This window comes from Argiope bruennichi, chromosome 2, assembly GCF_947563725.1.
Source record: "Argiope bruennichi chromosome 2, qqArgBrue1.1, whole genome shotgun sequence".
Lineage (NCBI taxonomy): Eukaryota > Metazoa > Arthropoda > Arachnida > Araneae > Araneidae > Argiope > Argiope bruennichi.
Genome location: NC_079152.1, coordinates 80391517 through 80400638, shown reverse-complemented (window position 1 = coordinate 80400638; position 9122 = coordinate 80391517). Strand labels below are relative to the sequence as shown.

General features: G+C 24.8%; 1 long non-coding RNA gene across 1 annotated transcript; it reads right to left on the bottom strand.

Moving 5' to 3' along the window:
• Positions 1 to 1066: 1066 nt before the first annotated feature.
• Positions 1067 to 7221, bottom strand: LOC129955774 (uncharacterized). Its single transcript, XR_008782684.1, has 4 exons — positions 7153 to 7221; positions 4274 to 4291; positions 2543 to 2560; positions 1067 to 1077 (listed from the first exon to the last, which is right to left on the bottom strand). It is a non-coding gene; the product is annotated as an uncharacterized LOC129955774 (long non-coding RNA).
• Between the last annotated feature and the right edge of the window lie 1901 nt (positions 7222 to 9122).

The following is a 9122-nucleotide window of genomic DNA, read 5'->3' as shown; positions in this document are numbered from 1 at the left end:
CTAGATTCCTAGTCCTATGCTATTTTTCTTCTGTAGGAATAGTTGTGTTTTTGGATTTCTCATGCTTTCATTTAGAAAACTGTTTGTCAGTCATACAGGCAAATAACAAACTATCTTTTAAAAAGATTTGAATATCGAAATTAGTCAAACAGTTCTGAAAATTGAAAGCGAATACACACAGTCATTATTTAATTATCATTGTATCCTAATCAAATACTGATTAAATTTAAGAGTTCAGAGTAAGGTTGTTCAGAAAAATGAAGAGGTAAATATATAAGAGAAATTCTTACTTCCATGATGGCCAGACTCTGATATTGTAGAAAGAAAGAAAGAAAAAAAAATATATAAATGGAGCAAATAAAAATGATCATAGAAAAAAGCATGAAAGTACATAAAAGCAAAAGAAAGCATAGTGGCCAAAAATAAATGAAATCATCAATCATTATTTATAAAATAATATATATTTAAAAAAAAATTAACTGCAAAATCTTTTTTATCCTTTTTTGTGTTTCGATATACATTAATTTAGAATCAATGATAATATATTTATTTCATATAAAACAAATTTATTGTACTAGAATTCCGATTTTGAGATGATTTAAAATCAGATAACGTTTTTAAAAATTATTGTTTCAATTAGACATTAGTAACGCATCATTACTTAGGAATTCAATTTTAAATTATAACCTCAATTGAACTAATAATTTAAATATCATTAGGAAATTGTTAGGGTCTAGTAAAAATTTATTTATTCTTTTAATTATAAATAATATGTAAATATTTAAATATCTTAAATTTTAAGGCGATTTCATTTATCACATTTATTTCATACATTTGATATTCAGAATGATCAAAGTGGAGCTTTAATAGACAAAGATTTGTTTCCTGATCAATCAATGGGTTTCAACGATCTGGACTTTGTAGGAGATTAAAATATAACGATAATTTGTTATAATTCAAACACATTCATTTGCTTTTCAACATTTTTAATAATATTTTGTTATGTATAAATGATTTTATCATCTAAATCATTAAAACGAAATACGAATAAATGAAAACACTCACCATATTCAGGAGCTGTTATAACGAAGCAAATATTTTGAAATATTATTGCAGAATTTCTGTTATTAATAAATGAATATGCTAACTATTATAAAACTGCACATGCTGTTAAAATTAAAGCTTTCAATGGTTATTATTCTTAAAAGCATCATGAAAAATAATTATGTTTTCATTCAATAATTAGAAAATTACAAACATATAAAATTACTAAAATAAATCTATTTCTTATTCTGAAGCGAAAATTAAAAAGGAAGAGATTATTTCAATTATCTTTAAAAAGGTTGCACTTCGTAAACAGCATGAACAAAAATATGCTCATCGTAATTGCTAACCAAATTCTTATTATGTTTCTCAAGATACAAAATCAAGCTGTATAAACATCATTTAGACAAAATAAAAATAATTTTTCTTTCCTGTTTCCTTTAACACAATTTTCTTACAATGAAAATTAATGCTTTTAAAAATATATTCAATCATTAATCACTAGCCTCTTATATTATATAAAATATATTATGCAAGGTGCATCGAACCATATCTATGTATATTAATGATATTTTGGGCACATTTCAAAGTGCTTTAATTTTGAAACATAGCTGCATTTATTAAATTCTACAATGCAATATTCACACATTGGAATATTAGTCACATAATTATGAAAAAATATTAATCCATTTTACTCATTTTTATTTCCGTTTCTACATAGATTAATGATTAAAAATTAATAACTTTGGGATTTTCTTTTCTTTCCACAAATTTCAAAAAATAGATGTCAAACATAAAGGAAAGACATCACAACGTACACTTTTCAATTTATTTTTCTTTATGCATGTAATATCCCTTATAGAAGTAAGCGGTTGAAATGCTTTCGCTTATTTCGTATTTTCTAACTGATGTAATTTTATTAAAGCATCAGTTGTTTAAAACAGAGAGGCAATAAGAAAATTTATAATTTGTGTTAAATATTCATTTAAATAAACTATTGTTTCCTGTGTCGAATTTTGCCTTGCATTTTTAATTTTTAAAATTATACACAATTAATTAATAAAAATATTTATATGATTTTCAAGATACAAAAATAATATCTTTATACTTCAAATATTGTGTTCTTTATCTTAATAACTAAATGAATATTTTTGCATGTCTGCTCCTAATTTTCTGTTTTTACTACCAATCCAAGGGAACTGATTAAAAAATTGGGGGAAAATCTTATTATAAAAATATGTTAAATAATTTTTTTTATGCTTATGAGTCTTCAATATAATATGTTTTTTTTAGAATTTCTTGTGCTGAAATTATAATTTAATTTATTTCGCTTGATTTTATTTTGATGAAAATATTTCCTTCTCTGTTCTTTGTAAGAGAATTTTTTCAAAATTTGGAATTTCTTATGCTAGAGAAATAATGTTGCGATGTACTTATTCATAAAACAACATTCTTACTCAAGCAAGTCTTAAGGATTTATACAATTAAATGATCTTACCATGAGTAACTTTGTAATCTGTAAAAGAAATGATAGACAGTAAATATAAATTTATAATGCGAATATTAGTTTAAAAAAGTAGTAAAAAAAGAGTATTGCTTTATTTTCCCCTTTCTTTTCTGGAAAATTACTCTTTCATTTGGCTAATTATCGGCTATAGATCACAAGATATTTAAATCTTATAAAATGGAAACAGTCTATGCACTTTTTATATCAAGACCTACTTTCCTTTCTGACATTTTTCAAATCTATATTTTTGTATATTATTGCTATTCAAATGCATTCCACATTTTTTGAAAAATGTAAATATTTACCACTTATAATTATTTCTTTATAACTTTATTAAATGTTATTAGCAACAATGTAACTAATGAAAAAATAAAAATTTCTCTATTTTTTTTATTTTTATTTGCAATTTTTTAAACCTTTCTTTCTTATTTCTAAAAAATTTTAAAAATTAAAAAATATTTCTTTGACAACTGTTAAATTTATTTTTGAATTCCAAATAATTGAAACTTCGAAATTTCGTGGAAGTAGTAACATTAAAAAAAATTGTGTCAATATACGTGTAAAATGGCTCTTTTTCGTTCTTCGATATGCCATTCCTGAGACAAAGAAGCATGGTAATAATAATATTAATAATAATGGATTTCTGAATATCATTAAAATCTATATATATAAAAAGCTAATGTACGTGGCACAGAAATTGCTCTTATTACTTATAGTCGAATGGCAATAGTCAAATGTGAACAAAAATTGCTTCATAGAAAGTTTTTTAGCTGTACTGATTTCAAAGCTTCGTTTAAATAATTAATGGAAGTGAAAAATACTATTAAAGTTTCTCGAGTGTAGTCTTGCCTTGTAACTAAAAACTCGATTCAATGAGAGGAACAAACATGCAAAAGAAGTCTTGATGATAGAAGAAGATGCCAAAGTTTAATTTAACGTGAAAGGGGATTTAACAGTCGCCAGATGGAAAATCGGTGTAACTGTTGTTCTTATCTAACAAAACTATTATCACACAAAATAAATTTGGTAATCGCAAAATTAAATCTTTTTGCTGATATTAATTTTGTTTCAATACAATTTCCAACTCATATATATAGCTTTTAATTTTCTTTAGTATCAGTTTGAATCAATACTATAATGAAATTCAAATTCATCTATCAAAACACTCAATCGTATGCTTTTGACAGTTAATACACTAAAAAATTAAACGTTGTCTTCTTTTGATATTACCTTGAAGTGGGATTTTCACTTCCGATTTTATTTGGTAGCATATAAATGTTTTTTTTTTTTTAAATTTTGCACACCAGTAATTTATAGCAGACCGATTTAATAAAATTCATTTCTTTTAGTTGCATCAAGTAACTAAAAAAAACTTAAAAAAATACATTCAATATTATTTGCTTCACTGACTAAAAATTCGAAAGCCAAGGCGAACAAGCGGGCCCCCAAAGTCGGCTAGTTTTATATATTTCAGTTTTTAGAATACATATTGGAGTACATAAAAATGTGCTTTCTAATTGAGTATTTCTTTCTAATTTAGAAAAATACAGACTTCAATATAATGCAACATTTTTTTTAAATATGCAACATCAGATATACACATGAGTCAAAATTTGATGATTCAACATATTATTTCCTTATATATGTATATTAAAAAATAAATGACGAAATCAGAATTAGTTTATAAATGACATAGAACTGAACCATGATAATGGAACTTACGGTGAACGCCACCCATTGCTGTAAATAAAAGAGTAATATTAAGAGTGGTATAAAAACACATGCAACTTTTAAATCAATTTTATATTTACTAATGATTCGTTTAATGCAATGATTCGTTTATTGCAATGATATAAATTTGATGTATAGTCAAATAATTTATTATGTTGAGATTTCTTACTTCCAAATATAAAAATTTATTTTAAGTTTTATATAATCTTTGCGATTCTTGGTAAATACAACGTTTCTAAGATAGTTTAATGATATTTTCTCATCTTTTCAAATTCATATACCCTTTACTGAATTTTTTATTTCCTAAAATAATAAGAAATTAAAGTATAAAATTTACAGAAATTTTAATAGATATTTTAAAAATCATAAACCGATGAATTTCAACACCTTAAAATGAAATAAATATATAAATAAATAAAAAAAATGATATGATTCATTTCAAAATGTTAGTTTTGAATAAAAATATCAAGCAAAGTCGCCATTAAAAAAATAAACACATTTGTAACTTTGATATTTATTACCGCTTCTTCAAAAAATAACGATGCAAATTTATCGATGGAAAACATGTTGATCGGCTTGTTTAGATCTAAAAATGGAATTACCGAGTTAATTAAAAATGATTAATCGATATACTAATTAATTCATAGAATTGATTCATTAGTATCTCGAAATTTTTCAATTATAGAAATCGAGATTTTTTTTTTGATAATTCGATCTAGAATGTCTTTATATGTGTATCAAATTTCACTCAAAATTTCCAGTAGTTTTTTAGATATAATTAATTTAGTTGACTTAACACCATGAAAGAGTAAATCTTTTAAGGATTATATATTAAGTGAATCTAAAATTACTAAAAGCAACAAATGCATTTCTTTTTTTTTATTATTTCTCAGATATTCCTAAGAGTTAATCAGGCATGATTCAGACTGATTTTTAACATAAGACCACGAAACATTTTTTTCAGGCTGAAATTTTATATGAGTGGGATGGTTATCTTCAGTTGATAAGTTTATAAATATGTTTTAGGTTTAATATTTGATTGGTATAAGTTGTCAACCTTGGCTCATGTGCCAAGGTTGACTGCAATCCACATATTGAATTTTCACAGGCATTACAACTTACCCTTGCCCCCCCCCCGTAAATAAATACATAAAAAATAAATAAAACATGAAAGGCATTTACTTTTGTAATATTTTAATCTACAACATTTACAATTTATATAATTTGAGGATTTTCATAATAAAGAATAAGTATTTTTTTACAAGAGAAATGTTCGGCTAGAGAGCTTTTAGTAAAATTTCATTTTATAAAAATATAATTCTGTTTATATTCTTTTAAAAAAAAACGTGAAAAAGTTTAAATAATTATGTTTTTTTTAAAAAGTTTAACATTATTATTTTAACTTTTATTAAACAAAATATTTCTTTAAAATTTCGATATAAATACTGAATGCCAACTCACATAGAGGTCCAATTTAAGTAGGCAAGCAATTCCAAATGGATAAATACTTTTAATGACATAAAGGATCAAAATCTGTGCTTATTCAGACAACAAATGTAACTCTGAAAAGATTACGGAACCTAAATACCCCCAAATTTTATCTTATATAAAGCATTCTTTCCTATGTTAATACTCCAAAAGTTCGTTTAAATAAAAATCACAATTTATCATCTTGTTTTATTAATTATACTGAAAAAAGAAGAAAAAACTTGATACATGTACATTTAAATACAGAGTAAAAAAACTCCTCTTTTCTGAACTGATCCAGTCAAAAAAGTTTTCAATTTCTTTATTTCAGATCAGTCAACAACATTATTGAGAAACAAGAGTTTGTTGATAATTTTATCTATCTCGAGGCAGCAATTGAAATATTGAGAGCTATTTTAAGAGTTTTAATTGATTATTTGATGTATTTCAATCAAATGATAAATTTAAAATCTCTTAAAATAGCTTCATTCAAAGCTTCATAATTTAATCAGATATAGAGGAATACTTAAATTTTCTTTTTTGAAATATATGTTTAACAAATATATTTCACTAAATATGATTAATTGGCTTGTGAGAATAATAAATTCATATTTTTTTTTTAATTTATTCCAACGAAACTTTTTTGACAGTGTTAAAACAAAATAAAATTATTTACAACATTTGCCTGTTAAGGTTATAAGATTATTCTCTAATTATTTTGAAATTAATTATTGTCCCGCAATTATAAAGGGCTTGGTTTGGTTTTAGTTATATTAACGTCCCCTTTTTTAAAGCAAAACTAGGGCTATTTTGGGACGGATCTCGCAATATTGAACAGTAATAACAGTAACACATAAGCAGGTACACCCTCTCCGCACCACCGCAGCTGGAAGACGTTTGGCCTGGATGGAGTAAGGGTGCACCAGACACGCTTTCACAACGATTCTTCGGTGATATAGTTGGGTCTCGAACTTGAAGCCCTCGGGTTCCGAAGCGGAGACATTATCACCAGACCACGATGGCCCTCGAAAGTATAAATAGTATCTTGCTCCTTAGTACATGTAGGAATATGCAAATATAATAGTTCAAAAATTATAGAGTTTTTTTAAAACTGTCATCAAAATTTTTAAATGTATATATATATATATATATATATATATATATATATATATATATATATATATATATATATATATATATATATATATATATATATATATATATATATATATATATATATATATATATATATATATATATATATATATATATATATATATATATATATATATATGTTAAAAATTTAAAATTGAAGGAAAAAAATATTAAAAAATTGTTCCTAAATGCAATTTTACGAAATAAATTTATAGAATTTGTATGAAAAGATATATTTCAATATTTACCCATTGCGATGATGGCGATAATCAAGCAGAGAGCAAAAATGGTTCTCATTGTAAAGCTTTGTTTTGTTCAGATAAAACGTAGATAGATAGAATATTGTACTACTTATATAGGAAGATTTCGATAAAAAATGACAGCTGCATTTTATCAAATACTATAAAACTTCAAGTTTTTTACATCAATTACAATTTATGTAATAGAAAAAAGGCCATAAATGGATCAATTAATATTAATGTCCTTTTTTTGTGTGTTTGATATTAGAAGACACAGATCATATTTATAACTCGCAGTACTATGTTACATCTCAAATAAAATAAAAATTGTTCATTGATAATATTTGCTAACGTTATCGAAAAATTTTAGCAACCAAAGGAGTTTTTTTTTTATAAAATTCTTATATTCAGGTATTATGAAAAATCAATTAGAGCAGTTTCTAAATGATATATTTAATGAAACAAATCTTGGAGGAGCCTGTTTAATGCATATTGATGCCCATCTTTATAAAATTTGCATTTTTTTTTTTGTTTAAATTTTATGTTTGGAGGAAAAACAAAGTATAGATCCCAGAATGCAGATTACTACATATAAAATAAATACCTCGTAAATGATTTTGCATTTGACTTCATTATTTTCTGATTATTAATAAATATTTGTAATATTAATTCTATTATAAAGTATATCCTTCTGTTTTAATTTTAATTTTTCAGTTTTGATGGTTTTTTTTAAAGTTTTTACAAATATATCTTTTGAAACGTTTACTGATCACTTCATCATATCCACGCATATGAAAGTACTGTAAAAGGAAATTAAATCGTTAGTCCAGACTATGGCCTTCAAAGTCAACAATTAATTGGCCACCATGCTACATAATTTTGTACAAATCGTGACAAACTAACGAAATTATGATGAAGCCATACCGATCATTTATAGGAAATTGATACTGATGATGGAATTCTTAAATGAAAAATGAATTTTAATACTCCCTAACTCGTCATTTTCACCACTGAGGCTTCCATCAAAATTACAACAAAATGTATTTGGCCAGTAATATTTAAACTATTTAAATATTTTCTTTTATAAATGTAATACCAGAATATCAAAACTCTACAGTATTATTTTCTTTTCGGATAATAAAAACGAAAAAAATAAGTATAAACACAATTTTCAGCAATGTTACTTCATTTACAGATTCTTATTCAAATTCTAAAAAATATAAAAATTAAAAAGCAGCAAAATTGAAAACATAATTGATTTTATTATGTTATATAATTTTTTTCTCTTACATTAGTGTTTCTCAATCTTTCAGTATTTGCTTCCCAGTTTTCAATCATAATTTCATCTCGCCCCCCGCTTACAATAAAATGTATATAACAATAATGTATATTGAGTATTTTTGTTTCTGTTTTTAAATTATTTTTAACTATCTGCCAAAATAATAGTAAAAGCGAGTCAACGTTGGCGAGAAACCACATCTTTCATTTTGGACAAGCCGTCTACATTTGTTGAGTCTACATTTGTTTACATAATTTACCGTTAGTATTTTAAAAAGCGGGAATCACAATCGATAGCTTAAAATTTCCTTGACTGTTGAAGGTATGTTCTGGCCGTTTCGTTTTTTCCTTTAGTGCTATTTTTTGTTTTTATTGTTATTTTTGTTCTTGTATTTTCACTTTGTAGTGGTTATTTTCTTCTAATTTGTTTTTTTGTATTTTCCTTTCTGTTAAAATGGTATATCTCTAGTACATAATTTCAGGGGATTTTCGGGTCACGAGGAATCATTATTAGACAAATGTCTGCATTTCCTCACAGAAAAAATCCCTTTCTTTGAATCCCTGTCTGAGGGTGACCCTTGAAAAAGTCTTCAGGCTGGATTCTTTTTTATATTCTTTTATAATTTTTTTGGTTTAATTTTTATTTGATTTTTTTGATTTTTCTATTAACTTGATTCTAATACTTTTGTATATATATATAT